The following is a 19,791-nucleotide window of genomic DNA, read 5'->3' on the forward strand; positions in this document are numbered from 1 at the left end:
CAGGCCACGCCCCCCTATAAAGAAAATTTAGGGAAACCAACTTCATTTTAAGGTACCTAAAGTAATATTACACACATATTCATTCAGAATTAGATCCTGAAGTTTCCCCAGAAAAAACACATTTGCAGAGCAAAGAGCGAGAATTGCACATCATTTTTGCATGTGTCAGGCAGATTGCATTATGACATTTGTGACATTCATAATTAGAAAGCCTTCTGTTTCCGCTTTCCGTGGTGCAGGTGGTGCATCTCCTTCTTTTGGGAGGTGGTGCAGGTGGTGGATTTTCACGATCATCTTCTGGGCGGAATCTATTATTATTATTATTATTATTATTATTATTATTATTATTATTATTATTATTATTGTTATTATTATTATTATTATTATTAATTTTTCTATAGTGCCAACATATTCCGCAGCACTTTACATTTCAGAGGGGACTTGTACAGACAATAGACATTACAGCATAACAATAATCACATAGATTATAACAGTTACCAAGAGGAATGAGGGCCCTGCTCGCAAGCTTACAATCTATGAGGAAAAAAGGGAGACACGAAAGGTGGGTGGTAACAGTTGCCCTGATTGTATGGACCAGCCGTAATGTTAAGTGTGTAACAGTACAGATGCAGAGGGCTAATGGATGCATAAAGCATGTGGGAACATGATGCGGGGAACCTGGTTATGGTAAAAACATTTGGCTTTGCCACATAGGGATAGATTAGGTTAATGTGTTGAGGCGGTAGGCCAGTCTGAATAAATGAGTTTTCAGGGCATGCTTAAAATTGTGGGGATTGGGGACTAATCGTATTGACCTGGGAAGTGCATTCCAAAGAATTGGCGCAGCACATATATAGTCTTGGAGACGGGAGTGGGGAGGTTCTGATTATTGAGGATGCTAACCTCAGGTCATCAGCAGAACGGAGGGCGCGGGTAGGATGGTATACTGAAACAAGGGAGGAGATGTAGGGTGGTGCTGAGCCATGAATTGCTTTGTGGGTGAGGGTAATAAGTTTGTACTGGATTCTGGAGTGGATGGGTAGCCAGTGTAATGACTGGCACAAGGTAGAGGCATTGGTGAAACGATTGGCGAGGAATATGATCCTGGCAGCAGCATTCAAGACAGATTGGAGAGGGCAGAGTTTGGTAAGAGGGAGACTGATTAGAAGAGAGTTACAATAGTCGAGACGAGAATGAATAAGAGAAACAGTAAGAGTTTTTGCGGAGTCAAAAGTAAGAAAAGGTCGAATTCTAGAAATGTTTTTGAGGTGCATATAACAAGAGTGAGCCAGTGATCGTATGTGGGGGACAAAGGAAAGCTCGGAGTCAAGTATGACCCCAAGACAGCGGGCATGTTGCTGGGGAGTAATAGTGGAACCACACGGAAATGGCAATGTCAGGTATAGGTACATTGCTAGCGGGAGGAAACACAAGGAGTTCAGTCTTTGACAGGTTCAAAATGGCTAGACACCCCCCTCCCTTTGTATATGGCATGGTCCTGTGCATCATGTGCAGGCTGTCTGGTACTAAAATGCAGTCTGTTGCTGCAGCCGCACCTGGTCCATAGTCCGGGACCGGAGAATCTTTTGAGCTGAACTTGAAGGCGAGAGGGGATCCTGATAGTTTTCATACTTCTCCTGCGTAGCTCTCCAAGCACTAGTTCATGTGCCAATTTTTTCAGATAGACTCGTCTACAGAGTGGTTCAAGCTTGTTTTCAAGGTAAATGACTTGTGAATTTATACCACCCAAATTCAACATTGTGAAAAATATGACCATTGGCCAGCACTTGGTGATTCTGCTGACGCTGAAAGTTGATCACATCTGATCAGCTGTATCAACACCCCCTTTGGTTGCATTATAGAATGTAATTATGTCGTTTTTTTTTTTGTGCCTAAGACCCAGGATCGATGGCACCATCATTATGAAGTGTTGAGAGAAGAAGTACATTTTTTTTTTTCGCGTGGTACATAGGAAACATACTGCTGTACTGTTTTCTCCCTTGAACACTTACAAACTGTGTAGGCAATTCTTTTTTATTTTTTCTTACAGTTCCGACATATGAAAGCTTCTGCATTTTCAGATCAGATTACAATTTGAAAACCAATTGTCAGTTGTTATATTGCGACCCGATCCAAATAAGGGCTCAGCCATTCTTTTTACAACATCACTGGGTTTGATGCTGACACAGTAAGGACCTTCTGGTTGTTTTCCTGCATAAATTTCAAGGTTGTATGTGTAGGTCTTAAGGTACTGTCACACTTAGTGATGTACCAGCGTCCACAGTCCTGGACGTTCTCGCGCGATCAGCGATAACCAGCGGGGGAGCGGGTCGTAGGTAAGTATCAGACACAGCGATATCGCTAGCAATATCGCTATAACGTCACAAGTTATAGCGATATTGCTAGCGATATCGCTTAGTGTGACAGTACCTTTACTGGCATCAACAAGGGCATAAATTTTTATTCCATATTTGCTAGGCTTTGATGGAATGTATTGACGAAATGCACATCTATCACGAAAACCAGGGAACATTTCGTCAATAGAGAGATTCGCCCCAGATCAATAGCTTTTCTTACAGTTTTCCACAAATTTTTGGCATAAATCTCGAATTGGAGCAAGTCGGTCATATGTTTTACGTTCGGTTTGGGTAGTTCTGTCGTCAAACCGAAGGCAACGGATTAGAACCTTGAATCTTTTTAGAGACATAACAAGGCCAAATTTTTCAATTCCATCACCATCTTTACTCAAAAGTTCCTCCAAACTTTGTCGATTTGCCCTATAAGCTCCTGCAAGGTATAACAGTCCAAAAAAAGCACGCAGTTCTATTTAATCTATGGCCTTGATGATTCTGTTGCAGATGAACTTGTCCTTTACAATGTCTATATATTGGTTTGTGTATGTGACACTAGAGTCCAGAATATCATCTGTGAAAATACGATTCCAGCATTTAGCTGCAGTTTTTGCATTACTTGCTGTTCCTATAGCTGCAGGAAGGTGAGTGATAATGTTTTGAGGTTCCCTACGTTTTTCATGGGTGGCTTCTTGTTCCATTTGTTTTTTTTATCTTTTCCCATATAATATGATTCTACATCTTCTTCATCCTCATCACTGTCAGCATCTTGCTCTGTTTCATAATCAATTTCACATACTTCCACCTCATCATGAGATTCAATCTCACTTTCTTCTCCTAAATTCTCATTCAGTGTGGGATCTGCATCATCATCATCATCATCTAACAGCATGTTTCTCACTTCATCAACATGAAGGGGTTCTGATAATTTTTTTTTTTTAATTCGTTTATTAAGTCATAAACAGATATACAGTATACATACAGGTATTTAATATTAAACATAATACAAAATATATATTTGTTCATATGACATTAAAGTATAAGGCAAAATGTGCATACCAGATGTATGCAGAATAAAGCGAAATATAATGTCGTTTGAATCACAGTGGTCTTGTATTATTACTTGTGTAATGAGATCTGCCTAACTTTTAAGCCAAATCTACATCTACAAAAACATAAACCTAACCTAAACTTTTCCGCAGCCTACTTTCACACACTTAATCCTTTATTATTATGTGACATCTCCACTCTACAAAGTGAAGTGAGAGGAATTCCACCTCTCCCAAATCTTTTCAAATTTACCCGGGCACCCTCAGTTTTGTTAGTGTGCGTTCATATGGGATGATCGAGTTCACTAAATTAACCCAGGACCCGAGTGAGGGAGATGAGCCTCCCATCCATCGTAATGCCAGTACCTTTCGTGCCATAAACAACGTCTCCCGTAGAAAGATCCCAACATATTGATCCCATGTCTCCTCGTCCCAGACCCCAAACAGACAGACCAGCAGTTCAAGGGGAACAGGAACCTGTACCAAGGATGTTAATAATGATGTCACCTCTCTCCAATATTGCGCAACGACAGGACAGCACCAGATCATATGGATAAAAGCTGCATCTGTTGAATGACATCTCAAACATTCCGATGATTGGTATCGGCCCATCTTAAAGAGTCGAGTTGGAGTCAAATATGATTGATTTATAATATATAATTGGATCATCCTGTTATTAACAGAAGGAGACACCTTAATTGAGGACTCCAGTATTTCTTCCCACTCCTCTCCTTGCGCATTCGGAACGAGCCTCTCCCATTTTTTCTTAACGGAGTCTATAGCAGGTCCTGTCCCCACCGACAGCATATATGTATATAGAGAGGAGATGAGACCTTGGGGCCCTGAGACTTAAGGATCCCTATCAAGGGTAGAGACAAAATAACAATATCTATACCTGCAGACCTTATATGCGATTGAATAGCTGACCTCAGTTGTAGATACCGAAATAACTGGGATCTCGGAACATTACGATTAACTTGCAGTTGTTCAAACGACATCAGAGTTCCATGATCATATAGATCACCTATCATGCAAATATTGTACTGAGTCCAAAACTCAGCAGACGGGTGCTCAAGTAACGCTGGAAGGTAACCATTATTCCACAGAGGCATCTCAGTTATGATATCTTCAAATCCAACCACCCTTTTAATCTGCTTCCACACCGACCGTGCCAACCGAAGCAGAGGCAACAACCGTGGGACACTTACTATCCTCATTTCCAAAAATCCCAGCGGGCAACCAACCTGTGCGGCATGAAGTAGATGATTCTCAGAATTAGGAAGGTGACCACCAGGCATCCATATGTTCATGGCTTTGGCCTGTGCGGCCAAATAGTACAAAAAGAAATCGGGTAGCGCCGCCCCCCCCCCCCCCCTCCATCCTAGGTCTCTGCAAAGTGGATAATTTAAGCTTGGGCCTGGTCTTACCCCATGTGAAAGATGTGATCTGGGAATTCAGATTAGCGAAAAAGGATCTGGGCACCACTACAGCACTATGTTGTAGAAAATAACTAAGCTTGGGGAGTAATATCATTTTGATTAAATTGATGTGTCCAGCCACAGACAACGGAAGTTTACCCCAGATCGCAAACTTGGCCTTAACCAACTCCAGCAGTGGATACACATTAAGTCGCAAATCTAACTTACTGTCTTGGGAAATGTGGACACCCAAATACTTGAAACTGGTTACAATGGGCAGTGATGAGAGAGTTTCAAGTCGTGGCATTGGAGCGTGGGAAAGAGGCATCAAAGCAGATTTCTCCCAATTTATGTATAGGCCAGAATATTTACCGAATTTATTTACCGTAGTGATCACTCTCGCCAGGGTTTCCTCTGCTTTGTCCATGAATATTATCATATCATCAGCATAGAGGCCTATGGTATCAATTCGACCCGCAATTTCTATACCAGCAATATGAGGGGTCGATCTAATACGAATTGCCAGTGCCTTGATTGCCAGAGCAAAAAGGGCCAGGGAGAGGGGGCACCCCTAGCGAGTTCCCCTATGTAATGAAAAGGGTTCAGATATGGAGCTGTTTACTATGACCCGAGCCTTAGGCTTCATGTATAATATACTGACCCATTTTTGAAATTTGTCACCGAACCCATACCTCTGCAAACATGCATGAAGAAAAGGCCACTCAAGAGAGTCAAAGGCCTTGGCCGCATCAAGTGATGCCAATGCCCATTCATTATCTGACACCAGGGAGCTAGACTGAACCCGTCTAATATTGATGGAGGTGCTCTTACCAGGCATAAAGCCAGTTTGGTCAGAGTGTATAAGGTCTAATATGACTGAGTTCAACCTGTTGGCCAAAATTTTCGTAAAGATCTTATAATCCACATTTACTAATGATATAGGCCGATAAGATCCACAATCCAAAGGGCCTTTTCCTTCTTTTTTCAGAACTATTATATTAGCCTCATAAAAGGATTCTGGCATGCATCCCCCCCTCCCAAATCCCACGAAACACCTTCAGCAGAAGGGGCGCCAGTATCTCCCGATATTTCCTATATAGTTCGACAGGAAATCCATCCGGCCCAGGGGCCTTCCCAGAGGCCATATCTTTCATGGCAACCCCCACCTCGTCTAGAGTAAACTCAGCATCCATAAAGGCCCGTTGGGAAGGGCTTAATGTGGGAAACTCTATATCTGCTAGGTAGTCTAAACACCCCAGGCTATCAACATATGAACAATGAGCCTGAGAAGCCAGCACAGTTATATCTGCCCTCCTGAAGCTCTGCAATCCAACTGTGGTATCAGGCTTCACACAGCAGCTAGAGCCAGGAAGCTACCTGAAGGGAGTGGATTTCATAACAATCTGGTGAGGAGGGAGAAATGAAAGTAAAAGAGAAGCGCCTGTCAGGCACATTAGTCCCGTCCGAGGGTTAAAAACTTAAAATTATTTTTTGTTTCCAGAAAAAAAAGCCAGGCAATTTAACAGGGGGTTCTGGAGACACCAGAACAACATCTCCAGCAGTAGCCCCCTGTACCCCAGAGGATTAATCCCCCTGCACAGTATCAGTCACCTGTTGCTATGACTGTGTCAGTGCTAGCTGTTCCACATTTAGTTTTTGAAACATCTGAGTTAGGTGTTTTACCTGCTCAGATAATGAGTGCATGGGCTCCATAAGCCACCCAAAATACAGGCACCCAGCAATGGGAATGAAAAAAAAATGTTTAGGTCAGTTATGATGTCAGGATATCCAGAACTGACATCAGTCAGTGTCTGTACCCTTGGAAATCCACGCTGCTGCAGGGGCTTACCGGGGTCCCTAGGGAGAGGAGCACATCCCAGTGTGACTGTGCACTAACAGGACCTGCACCACGTGACTACCAAGGGGCGAAGCCGGCTGCAGATCTCCCAGAGGGAGCAGGAGCAGCAAGAGATGCCGGCCAGAAATAAAGACCCTAACAGCAGGTATAGAACAAACAGAAGAGCCGATGAGCGTCACAACCGTACCGACAGCAGAAGTACCAGGGGCATAGATAGGAGGATGTCTAGAGACGTAGCCGAAGTCAGAAACCAGGAGAACAGACACACTACTGAATCAGCAGGCAAGAATACAACAGGAAACAGATCGGGTCAAAACAGGTAATCAGGCAGAAAAGCAGGCACACGGCACTTGCACAAACGCACAGGGGTCACTTAACTAACCCGAGGGCTAAAGTATAACTGACAAGAATGGAGGTCCACAGTGGCTATAAAATCCCTCCCCATGCCCAAAACAAGGCCACAGAGTTAACCCCTGAGGCTCCAGGTCAAAATTCACCACAGGATCATGACACTCAGTGTATCACTGAGCTGCCATGAGAGAGGTCACTGGAGTTCATCAGTTTATCAGCCCCGGTGATGTCTCTTGCGTTACCACTGCTGCATGAGAAAGTTCTTATGTAGCTGTGCCATGAGAGCATCGGAGCTGATCAGCTCATGAACTCCGGTGAACTCTCACAGCAGCTCAGTGATACACAGCGGGAGCGATAACCTGTCAGTGTATCGCTGGTGGCCAGGTAGAGCAGTCACATCTCCCGATGTTCTACAAGTGAGATTGTCGTGGTACACTCGGGATTATGTGGACTGCGGCGGACAGGCGAGTAGTTGGTGGCTTATTATTTTTGATTTCTTCTAGGAGACATGGACATCGGGGATTATTGTGTTAAGGTGAGTATTTGGTGGTTTATTATTTTACATTTTTTTTAGGAGACGAGGGCATTGAGGATTTGGTATTACGTGAGTATAATGTTTTTTCATTTTTATTTGAATATGTATGTAAGTAATTATGTTTATAAGTGTGAGCACAGGCGCTGGCTGAAGAGAGACTACGTCTCCCATCAGCGGCTCCTGCCATCTCTGTTATGAATGACGGTAGATGTAGGCTGACAGGACGAGTGGTAGTCTCATCAGTTCACACCTGCGGTAAGCGTTTTACTGCGGGTCATTTCTGCAGATCACAGTCACAGCTTGACCCCACAGCGCTCTGACAGACGGTCTTACCTGCGGTAGCGTTACCACTAATAATAATAACAACAATCTTTATTTTTTATATAGCGCTAACATATTCCACAGCGCTTTACAGTTTGCACACATTGTCATCGCTGTCCCCGATGGGGCTCACAGTCTAAATTCCCTATCAGTATGTCTTTGGAATGTGGGACGAAACCGGAGTACCTGGAGGAAACCCACGTAAACACAGGGAGAACATACAAACTCCTTGCAGATGACAGCGTGGGAAACATCATAGGAAGCTGGTAAAACCACAAACGAAAACTCAGCAAATCCGCAAACATTTTTATACCTGCGTTTTTGCTGCGGATTTGATTGACTCAATTGAAGTAAATGTGTGGAAAACGCTTATGAGTCCACAAATCAGGACGACGCTGAACAATAGTAAGTATGGCAGTATTGCATAGAGAAAGCCACAGATAGTCAAAAAGAACATTGCATCAGTTTGTGAAAGATTAGATGGAAATGCCAGAAGGTTATTGACGCTATGTTTTGTGGACTGAGGAGATTAGCTTTTATGTTGAGAACTATTATATTTGTCAAACAAATAACACTGTATGACAACATAAAAACCTCATACCATCTGTGAAACACGGTGGTGGGTAGTATTGTAGTTTGGAGCAGTTTTATTGCATTTGGGCCAGGAAGGTTTGTCACCATTGATAGAGCATTAAATTCTGAATTATACCATCAAATTCAAAATAAAAGCATCAGGAGGTCTGACTATGAGCTGAATCTCAAAACAATGGGGGTTATGCAGCAAGACAATGACCAAATGCACCTGTGTCCTCTTGTGTATAAATATGGGACTCTTCAGATTTTGTATTAGTCTGTGCCTGATGAAGAGACCTGAGTAGTCCCGAACGCTTGCGATTTGTTAAAATCTTTTCAGTTAGTCATTAAAAGGTATCGAGGACGCTCAAATCTTAATATTTTTCTAACTACTGGCTAACACGGTACAGATTTTTCCTGTATCAAATGCACACAAGTCTTCTACAAAAAAAAAATGGTTAAAGAAGAAAAAAGTTCTCGAGAAATGTTATTTATCTGCAGATATGGGGTTATCCTGCATACACTGCAGAGAGGGCTGTCAATCAAAGTGCTGGGGGAGTGATTACAATACTCACAATGTAACCGCTCCCTGCACCACCCTGATTACTAGACGCCAGACGCGGTAGGAAGAAAAAAAAAATCTCTCCCTGATGCTGTTCCAGTAAGTCGACTAACCAGCCATTATTTTTTTTATCAGGTTTTTAGTCCAAGCATGAGTATGCAAAAAGTTCTCGAAATTGCAAAAACAAAATAAAAAAAGGAAAATTCCATAAAAGATTAGATTTTACCTTTTTTCCTAGGAGTTCATGCCTAAAATGCTGAGGGGAGTAGTCAGGAGTAGTAGAAGGTGGACTCTGGCTTTTGGTTGGTGGATTGTTCTTGAGGCATAGCTCTCATGTGAAGGTTACTATAATGCTTCTTTACAAACGCCTTCTATTCCGCACTTTGCTTTAAAATAGCGTTACTGACCTCGTTCTCAAGTTTTTCCGAAAAGCAAGCGTGTGGTGGAGAGGGAACATTCAGAGGAACTCCTGCTGTTTGAAGGCACTCAGGACTTGTGGCTCCCTGATACTGCAAAAGGCAGTCAAGAGCATCCTCCTCATCGGACAAGCTGTCCCATAATGGCAGAGCTTCCATGCCTCTCCTCCTTGACAGAATGGAGGAAATCTCCTCTGTTTCCCGTTGGGCAGGTGGCTGTTCTTCTACAGTCACAGAAGACGTATTAAAGGCAGGAAGAAGGGAAGACCACTGGGACTTCTGTCCTGAATGTTCAAGTGCAGGTCCATAAAGGATGGAAGATTCCCAACTGTACTTGCCCGAAAGGTCCCTCATGATAACACGATCCATGGAGCCTGCAGCAGACAACTCACCACGAGGAAGCTTCTCCTCTGCCGTAATTTGCAAGCAGGACACTAGTGTGGTATTATTCTGTACAAAGAACTGGAGATTGGGACTGTGGAAGAGCTGTGGGGAGAGGTCGGAGCATTCACTGTAGGGATGGTCGTGATTCTCACAGATCTGACTAGTCAGCATGGCAGGATCTCCACTCATGGGATAATGTCCGAGGTGGTTCACCAGATGGGAAATAACCGTTCTTGCTGCTACTGGGATCAATACAAATAAAAAGAACAAAAGCTGCATTATGATGAAGCAAAAAATGTAAATTAACATTAATAAATATGAGGAATCAGGTTGTAAAATTTAATAATTAAAATCAAGGCGACAATGTTTGTTAAAATTTTCTCTTGCCGCTTTTCAGCAGCCGTGATTTAAAAATGTTCATATGTGAATGCATGAGCCATTGTGTTACATTACTTTTCAATCGAGTTTTGGGGTTATGTATAAATCAAAACTTTTTTGTTTTTTTTGAAGAATACAAATATAGAAAAAAAAGCAAGTTTTTATTTATATTTTTTTCCTGTTCACTAGTGATAAGTGAACGTGCTTGGATAACGTCTTATCTGAGCATCTTGGTCGCGCTTGTATATTATGTTCGAGTCCCCGCAGCTGCATGATTTGCATCTTTTAGACAGCCTCAACACATGTAGGAAATGCTTACAAAACAGGCAATCCCCGCATGTGTTGAAGCTAACAGCCTTGGGGACTGGAACATAATATACGAGGACGTTCGCTCATCACTACTGTTCACCTTTCCCAACAAATAACCTGTTGAATGAGTTACAGTTGTGTAGATACCTGATGTATGCAGTTTTCATTTTTCATGCTATGTATGTAGTAAAATGTATTTCATATGTAAAAAATGAAATACATTTTAATTTTTCCTTTTCTTTTTGCAATGGAAATCTTTAAAGGTAGCAGTAACTTGGGCATCAATAGGAGCCCCAGTTACAGGGGAAAACGGTCACTGTAGCATGTCAGACAGCACTGACAGAGCTGATCTTGGTCTGCTAGGATCCAGCAGCTGTACTAAGCCAAGCTGACACCCAGTGATCAAGTGATCGCCAGGTCTTTAAGAAGTCCTGGCAGTGGTGATGCGTCTATTCCCTAGATGCTCTCCCTGTGCGATATTTAATTGTAAAATAACAAGAAAACTAAAAGTAGTAATAAATCACTTCTGTCTTATTCCTTCATGAGCTTTAATCCTGATCCATAAATTCATCCAGGTATATCAGTATGTTTTCAGAATAAAAAGTGCCCATATGCCTTCAATAGCTGTAAGTTGATAGCCTTTCTACTATCTTCCTCCGTACAATGAGATAAATATCACACCACACTAGAGGAGTAGTAAAATGTGTGTGTGTGTGTGTGTGTGTATATATATATATATATATATATATATATATATATATATATATATATATAAATTATATTTAGGTAAAAAAAATATATATATAATAAATATTTTACACCTTATTGGATTTAAGCTCACCTAGTGGTAGTGGATAAAATAATTGGGGACCACTTGGTATATAGAAAAAGAAACCCAAGCCAAGATACAGCAAAAACCAAGCTAACCAATCAGGGAAATTAGGTATTAATCAATATTTATGTTTTAATTATTCAAAAGACATAGTGACAATAGAGGTAAAATTCATAAAGACCAAAACAAAAATGTGCGCATATAGGAACAGTACAAGATCATATAGATTATAAAGTAATATATAAATATGAGAATATTAGCCCCTAAATGGTAATAGGGTTAATATAAATAGCCTCGGGTAAATAAAAGTGCAATTAGAGTGCAAAAATTGAACAAATACATAAGTGGAAAATCCATAAATAGAAAATTGCCAAAAAAGTGCAACGTACAGCAAACGGCCTGAAACATTGTGCAAATGCTAATTAAATTGACTCATAGAGTGACACAACGAATAATTAATAAACAGGATATACCGTTATAATAAAAAAGTGCAACGTGCAAAAGAACCTGAGGATATATTCATGTATAGCGCAATACCTTTTAGGGGTGGCTGTCCTGAGCGCACATGTTCCCCGACGTGTGTTTCGGATAGACTTTTTCCTTTGCCAGGGGGAATGGAGGAAAGTAAACCTACGGTAACTTATTTATATCAGCGTTAAATGATGATGACCGCGGCCCGGGTGTGTATGGCGTATGCGCCGCCAGGAGCTCCCGGAAGTCAGTCGCCACCTCACACTGTCGGAACGCACGGCATTGTGGATCCGGCGTTACCAAGGTAGCCGAGATATGACACGCCTGGGCCCTGAGACACAAGCTGCGCACGCGCACCACCTAGACACGCGTCATCAGCATAATGATCGGACATAATGTGAAGAATAGTTGAATTAATAAATAAAAGGGCAGGAGAAGAAAGGGAACGAGCAATATATAGACTATTAAGGGGTAATTTAATTTCTCTAATTGCACAGAACGTTATATGGAATCAGGGAAGAATAACTATCGTTAATTCATTATTAATATTAGTATAAAAAAATACATCTAATATATAAAGCTCAAAGTGTGTATGCATGTGTGTGTGTGTGTGTGTGTTTGTATGTGTGTGTGTGTGTATGTCCGGGATTGGCATCCGCACCGCCGCAGCTAGAGCCACAAAATTTGGCACAGTCACACGTCTGGACCCCGGAAGTGTCCTAAGCTATGTTGTGAGGTGAAATTTTAACCCCGCGCGTTCCAATTCACCAAACAATTTTGCCCCTATCTACATACTGGGGAAAAAGTGTGCGCGCGTCAAGCCCCACCCCTCATTATGATGTCATAATGCCCCTATTTGCATACTGGGGAAACAGTGTGTGCGTATCAAGCCCCGCCCCTCATTATGATGTCTCAGTGGTTGCCATGGCGACGCTGATGTCATCATAGGTTGCAAGCCCTGCCGCCGCTCATTATGATGTCATAATGGTTGACTATGGGATGGAGGATTTGTGATGGGTATATGGGCACTGGACTATGGGATGGAGGATATCTATGACGGGTATATGGGCACGGGACTATGAGATGGCGGATATGTATATGGACACGGGACTATGGGATGGAGGATGTGTGATGGGTATATGGGCACTGGACTATGGGATGGAGGATATGTATGACGGGTATATGGGCACGGGACTATGGGATGGAGGATGTGTGATAGGTATATGGGCACTGGACTATGGGATGGAGAATATGTATGACGGGTATATGGGCACGGGACTATGGGATGGCGGATATGTATGATGGGTATATGGGCACGGGACTATGGGATGAGGATATGTATGACGGGTATATGGGCACGGGACTATGGGATGGCGGATATGTATGACGGGTATATGGGCACGGGACTATGGGATGGCGGATATGTATGATGGGTATATAGGCACGGGACTATGGGATGGAGGATATGTATGATGGGTATATGGGCATGGGACTATGAGATGAAGGATGTGTGATGGGTATATGGGCACTCGACTATGGGATGGCGAATATGTATGATGGGTATATGGGCACGGGACTATGGGATGGCGGATATGTATGATGGGTATATGGGCAAAGGACTATGGGATGGCGAATATGTATGATGGGTATATGGGCATGGGACTATGGGATGGAGGATGTGTGATGGGTATATGGGCATGGGACTATGGGATGGAGGATGTGTGGGTATATGGGCACTCGACTATGGGATGGAGGATATGTATGATGGGTATATGGGCACGGGCCTATGGGATGGTGGATATGTATGATGGGTATATGGGCAGGGGACTATAAGATGTAGGATAATTATAATTTGCTATAACTAACCACAGTTAGTTACTATGCCCGAGCAGCGCCGGGCTCTTCAGCTAGTATATACATATAAAAAAAGTACATGTATATATGGTGCACACTTTTTAATAATTAAGGGCACTACGGTAATAATCCTGGATCATATAGAAAAATATAGGGAAGATCGCCCATAGATACATGAAAGGCAGCTGTTTGGATCATACAAAAGAGGGGGGGCGGTTTTAATATACTAAAGATCAAAAAGAAACCCCTAAAGACCCCCAATATTACCTTATATATAGGTCATAACATACCCTAAAATACATGGGGTCAGCGAAATCAAGCATAATGACATTTTAACAATTTAAATATGTAATATATTAATTCCAGAAAGAGCATACCATACCCACTAAATTACAGAAATTGTCACTATAACATGTATAAATAACAAATGTACATATGATGACATGGATAACGCATGGTGTACCGTGGACAAAAGCAGGTCATTAGACATCTAAATGACCTCAGCACATAATGATCACCATATATACATCACAAAAATACAAACATCGATTTCCAAGCTAAAGTCCCTCTTAGAAGATCCAGCCTCATGTATCCCAGGTGTATAATGTTGCTTGATGTTCAAATCTGTATTAAGGCCTGTTGGACATGATTCCATACGAAACACAAAGACACGCTCTATAAACAAACAAAAATAAAATGAATAACAATAAAAACAAGGTGAGATAAAAATTGACCGGAATGGTTCAGAGGAATGGAATAAAACTGCAGGTTTCATTCAAACCATGGGTGCATGGTTCTCAGAGTCCAGATCCACTTTGTCTCAAGTCTTGCTAGAGGTTGGCTCACTTCACCCCCCCCTAACATCAAGGAGGCTTCTATCTATACCCCTGACCTTTAATCCTTTAGGATCACTCTTATGATACAATTTAAAATGTCTTGGTATTGTACGTAAATGATCCATACATGTCTCCTCTCTGGCAGCAAGGATATCGCGTACATGCTCCCTTACACGTATTTTTAAAGCTCTCGTAGTGAGGCCTATATAGATCTTATTACAAGGACAGTGAGCGTACTAAACAACTGCCTTGGTGGAGCATGTATTCGATTGCTGTCATCAGAAGAGGAGAAGGTGGTAGCACATTCTATATTCGGGCATGCTACACATTTACCGCATGGGGCACATCCCCATTTAGGTTTTCGGGATGGGACAAATGGAAGTTGTTGCTGATCATTTTTTTCATAGTGACTATGGACCAGTGTGTCCCTCAAATTCTTGCTGCGCCGTGCAGTAATGGTCGGAACAGGTGACAGATAATTACCAAGTGTCTTATCTGCGAGGAGTACCGGCCAATATTTGGCCATAATTTTCCTCATTAACTCCCATTGAGAATGATAGGTGGTAATCATTCGAACCTTATTGGTCTCATTTATCTTGGCATTGCCACCTGGAGCATAAATCAAATCATGTCTCTTCTGACCCCTAGCCCGATCATGTGCCAATTTGACCTGTCTCCTACTATAACCTCTTGCCATGAATCTTTGTTTCAAATCCACCGCTCTTTTACTAAAGTCCCCATGTGAAGAACAGATGCGTCTAACTCTCAGAAACTGTCCAGTAGGTATTGACTTAATGACCTGTGTAGGATGTGCTGACTGCGCGTGTAATAACGAATTTGTAGAGGTTTCCTTCCTAAATAGATCAGTCTGTAAAAAAACCCATACTGTCACTTTAACTGTGACATCTAGAAAATCAATAGATTCCTTATCGTACCTATATGTCAATCATAGATTGTAATTGTTGACATTGAGATCACCAAAAAGGGAAACTAATTGGTCCAAAGTACCCTGCCAGATCATGAAGACATCATCGATGTACCGCGCCGAAAAAGAGACGCGGTCCATCGATGTGTGTCAATCTGACAGGAAGAGGTCCCTCTCCCACAGCCCCAGGAACAGGTTAGCATAGGAGGGCGCAAAGGCCGCCCCCATGGCTGTCCCCTGGAGCTGTAGGTAGAGGGACCCCCCAAAAAAGAAAAAATTATGTTCAAGTGCGAACTCCAATAAAGATAAAATAAATTGAATCTCCTCTTTAGCCAGATTTGTTAAGGCTAGATAGTATGCTGCCGCCTTTAGCCCATCTACATGTCGAATGCTTGTATACAAGGCCTCAACATCACAGGTCACAAGTATATTCCCTTCCTCCACATTTAATGAGTCAATTTTTTTCAAAAAATCACCCGTATCACGAATGTACGAGTGTAATGTTTCCACCAGAGGTTTTAACTGGGAATCAACATATTTACAGACCTTTTCCAAGAAATTGCCCACACCGGAAACAAGTGGCCTCCCAGGGGGTGTCCTACAATCTTTATGCACCTTCGGTAGGAGGTACACAGTGGATACCTTAGGCTCTGTGACAATGAGTACATCGCATAGTTGTTTAGAGATAGTGCCTCGTTCAAAGGCGGTATCCAAATTCTGCACCAACTTTTCAGAATACTCCACCACGGGATTGTAGGTCAACCTACGGTAGCATTGTTTATCACGTAGCTGCCGATAGGCCTCCGCTTCATAAAGTTTGCATGGCCACACAACCACATTCCTACCCTTGTCCGCAGATTTATAAACATCTCGCATTTGTTTTAATTTGTTCAAACTCCTACGTTCATCGGATGTCAAACTATCTCTATAAATACCCAATGGAATTTGTTCCAACTCCTTGGAAACCAGTTGGATAAATAGTTCCACATTGGGACACCCCGACAAGGGTGGGAACTTAAGACATTTGGGTATTTTACCCATAGGGGTGCCCTCATGTTCCCTGGACAATTCTTCCAAGGTCTGCAATGCCAGTTGTTTCTCTGTGGTCGGAAACATTTGATGTAATTCATCATTGTGGAACCATTTCTTGAAAATCAGAGAGCGACCAAAAATATGGAGATCTTTAATCACTGTAAAAGCAGGGACAGATCAAGATCAGAAAAAACATGGCTTGAAAGGTTAATTACCTTATGATTATCCATGTCTTTTTTAGACTGTTTGGACCGATTGCCTCTAGGCCGATATTCCCGTTGGCGCATATTCCTTCTCTTTCCCAGGCGGGTATTCATGGATACACCTGATTGTACAGAGGCCTCAGACTGTTCGCTAGTCCATGTTATAGAGGATATAGACCCCAATCTATTAAGTTCATTAGGAGTTTGAGATTTTTTAATCACCTTTCTCCACCTATATACCCTTTTCTGGGCATAATCTGAATTATCCCTTACCAATTTTTTGGACTGGGTATCTTGAATCTGTTTGTCCCATGTGTCAAGACATGTCTTCATCTGCTCATTAAAAGTAGTTAGTTTTTCACCAGAGATAAATTCCTTCAGGCGCGCATAGGCTGTATCTAGGTCTCCATATTCTCAATAACTGTCTCATTCCGAGAAATCAACAGTTCCATAAATTTAAAGGAACTATTACTACAAACTTCCTCCCACTTACATATGAGACCCTCATCTTCCACCGGGAAGGAAGGAAATACTTGGACTCTGAGACCACGTGGAATCATATGCTTACTGAGTTAATTCTCTGGGAATGCATTATTCCACCAAATTTTCATGCGCCTTTGCAATAGACGTTTAATGGTATCCTGCAGTTCCGCTACATCTCCCTCACCACCCTCCTGGTCAATACTGGGAAACCCACTCTGAAAGACCTTATCCAATTTGGTCCGCCAGGACACATCCCTGGCTTTATAGTCCATGGAAATGCAACAATATAACTGTGAAAAAACACAGAAGAAGACAATTAACATAAATGTTGAAGTCCAAGAACGGAGCATAATCAAACCCATCTTATATTAAATACTACTTCTTAGCCCTTCGCTAAATATTGGACCCATCTTTGAGTTCAAAATAAAATGAAACCGAAAAGAAAATATGAACCCAAATACGCAAAAAATACAACAATCTTTAATAAGTATAAAAATACATCACATAGATATTAAAAAGGTGGGAAACCCATGTAGAGACACCACCACCCACATACCTACTAATAGGAGATTGCACAAGTTAGAGGAACACCACTAATATGTTTACCAACAACAAAGGCATTGCGGTAATGAACAGGCACCAAGATCCAAAAGTACAAATAACACTAAAATCACCAAAAATAAATACAGTGCCCAGATGCAAGAGAGGAGCTTACCTCCTGTTGGTGATGATATCATCCCCTACGTACGTTTCGGCATTCAGCCTTCTTCCGGGGGTTAACATCACACCTACAGGAGCGTATCTTTATGTAAAGACCCGTCCAATCATGGATCTCCTAACAGATCGCCATTTCCTCAAACAAGATCCCATAGGCCGTCTGATTCGAGAGGTTGGGCATGCTGACACCCTAATTCCATAAGGACCAATAAATATCTAAAAGGGCGTATCGAGTCTAAGGTATAGGCGGCATAATTTAATAGTTTGACCAATCCACAGAGGGCTAAACGCCGGTGCCTAGCACTGGGCTTAGGATCGAGGACATCGGTACTCCGATCCTAGCCTAGGACCTCATTGTTTCTGCCAATCTGATTGGCTGATTCAGAATGGCACAGCCAATCACAGTGCTCTGGAGGCCGGGGGGGGGGGGGGGGGCTGGATCGGAGCCCGGGAGTCCGACACCATCTTCCCCTAAGGTAAGATGGTGTCGGAATTTTAATGCGATCATCGCGACTTAATATCACGTTAAAGGGCTCGGAAGTACTATTCCGTGGATGGGATAGTACGTCGGATGTCAGAAAGGGATTAAAGGGTTATTCGCATCTCTGCCTTTTTGTGTCACTTCTATAGGAATTACACCAACCACGCAGCACAGCGAGATAAGCAGTTTCAGCAACTTGGGAGTTGCACCAACAATGTGGCTCATTTTGTTACTCTTTTTCCATAAGTCCCATTAATTTCTGTGGAAATGAAACAACACAGCGCAACTGTATTCTATTGTCGTCTGAGCCACAGTAGTTCCGATGTCCAGGAAGCATAGAACATATAACCCTTTAAGTGAACCGTCTCTTTAGAATATACGACTATAACACAAGGTTCCATTATCTTATGGATCCTATATAGTAGCATTTGATCTTGCTGCACAAGGCAGAGGACAAAGCAAAAAGTCCCCGGATCTAGGATTACCGATTCCTATTAAAGTCTTTGGAAACTGCAGATCATATTATTTTTTTTTTTTTTTTTAGAGCAATGCTAAAAAAATATTTGACTGTCCCATGGTTACATTACAGACTGGAAAATCATAGAATCGTAGAGTTGGAAGGGACCTCCTGGGCCATCTGGTCCAACCCCCTGCTCAAAGAAGGATTCGCTAAATCATCCCAGTCAGATGTCTGTCCAGCCTCTGTTTGAAGACTTCCATTGAAGGAGAACTCACCACTTCTCGTGGCAGCCTGTTCCACTCATTGATCATAACTGTCAAAAAGTTTTTTCTAATATCTAATCTGTGTCTCCTCCCATTCAGTTTCATCCCATTGCTTCTAGTCTTTCCTTGTGCAAATGAGAATAAAGTTGATCCTTCTACAATGTGACAGCCCTTTAGATATTTGTAGACAGCTATTAAGTCTCCTCTCAGTCTTTCTCTTTTGCAAACTAAACATTCCCAAATCCTGCAACCTTTCCTCATAAGACAGGGTTTGCAGACCGGTCACCATTCTGGTCGCTCTTTTCTGAACTTGCTCCAGTTTGTTGATGTCTTTTTTAAAATGTGGTGCCCAAAACTGGACACAATATTCCAGATGAGGTCTGACCAAAGAGGAGTAGAGGGAAATAATGACTTCACGTGATCTAGACTGTATGTTAATACATCCTAGAATTGCATTTGCCTTTTTTGCTGCTGCATCACACTGTTGACTCATATTCAGTCTGTGATCTATTAGTATACCCAAGTCTTTTTCACATGTGCTGTCACTTAGCCCTATTCCTCCCATTCTGTATATGCTTTTTTCATTTTTATTGCCCAGATGTAGTACTTTGCATTTCTCCCTGTTAAAAACCATTCTGTTAGTTGCTGCCCACTTCTCCAGTTTATTTAAATCTTTTTGAATCCTCTCTCTCTCTCTTCTCTAGTATTAGCTATCCCTCTTAGCTTAGT

General features: G+C 42.1%; 1 protein-coding gene across 5 annotated transcripts in view; it reads left to right on the forward strand.

The window, feature by feature from the left end:
* The window catches only part of LRRC14B (leucine rich repeat containing 14B), a 404,837-nt gene that overhangs the window by 58,822 nt on the left and 326,224 nt on the right, over window positions 1-19,791 (forward strand). The gene's annotated exons all lie outside the window — the stretch shown is intronic.

This window comes from Dendrobates tinctorius, unplaced genomic scaffold, assembly GCF_039654945.1.
Source record: "Dendrobates tinctorius isolate UK_male_01 unplaced genomic scaffold, ASM3965494v1 ptg000006l, whole genome shotgun sequence".
NCBI classification, from domain to species: domain Eukaryota; kingdom Metazoa; phylum Chordata; class Amphibia; order Anura; family Dendrobatidae; genus Dendrobates; species Dendrobates tinctorius.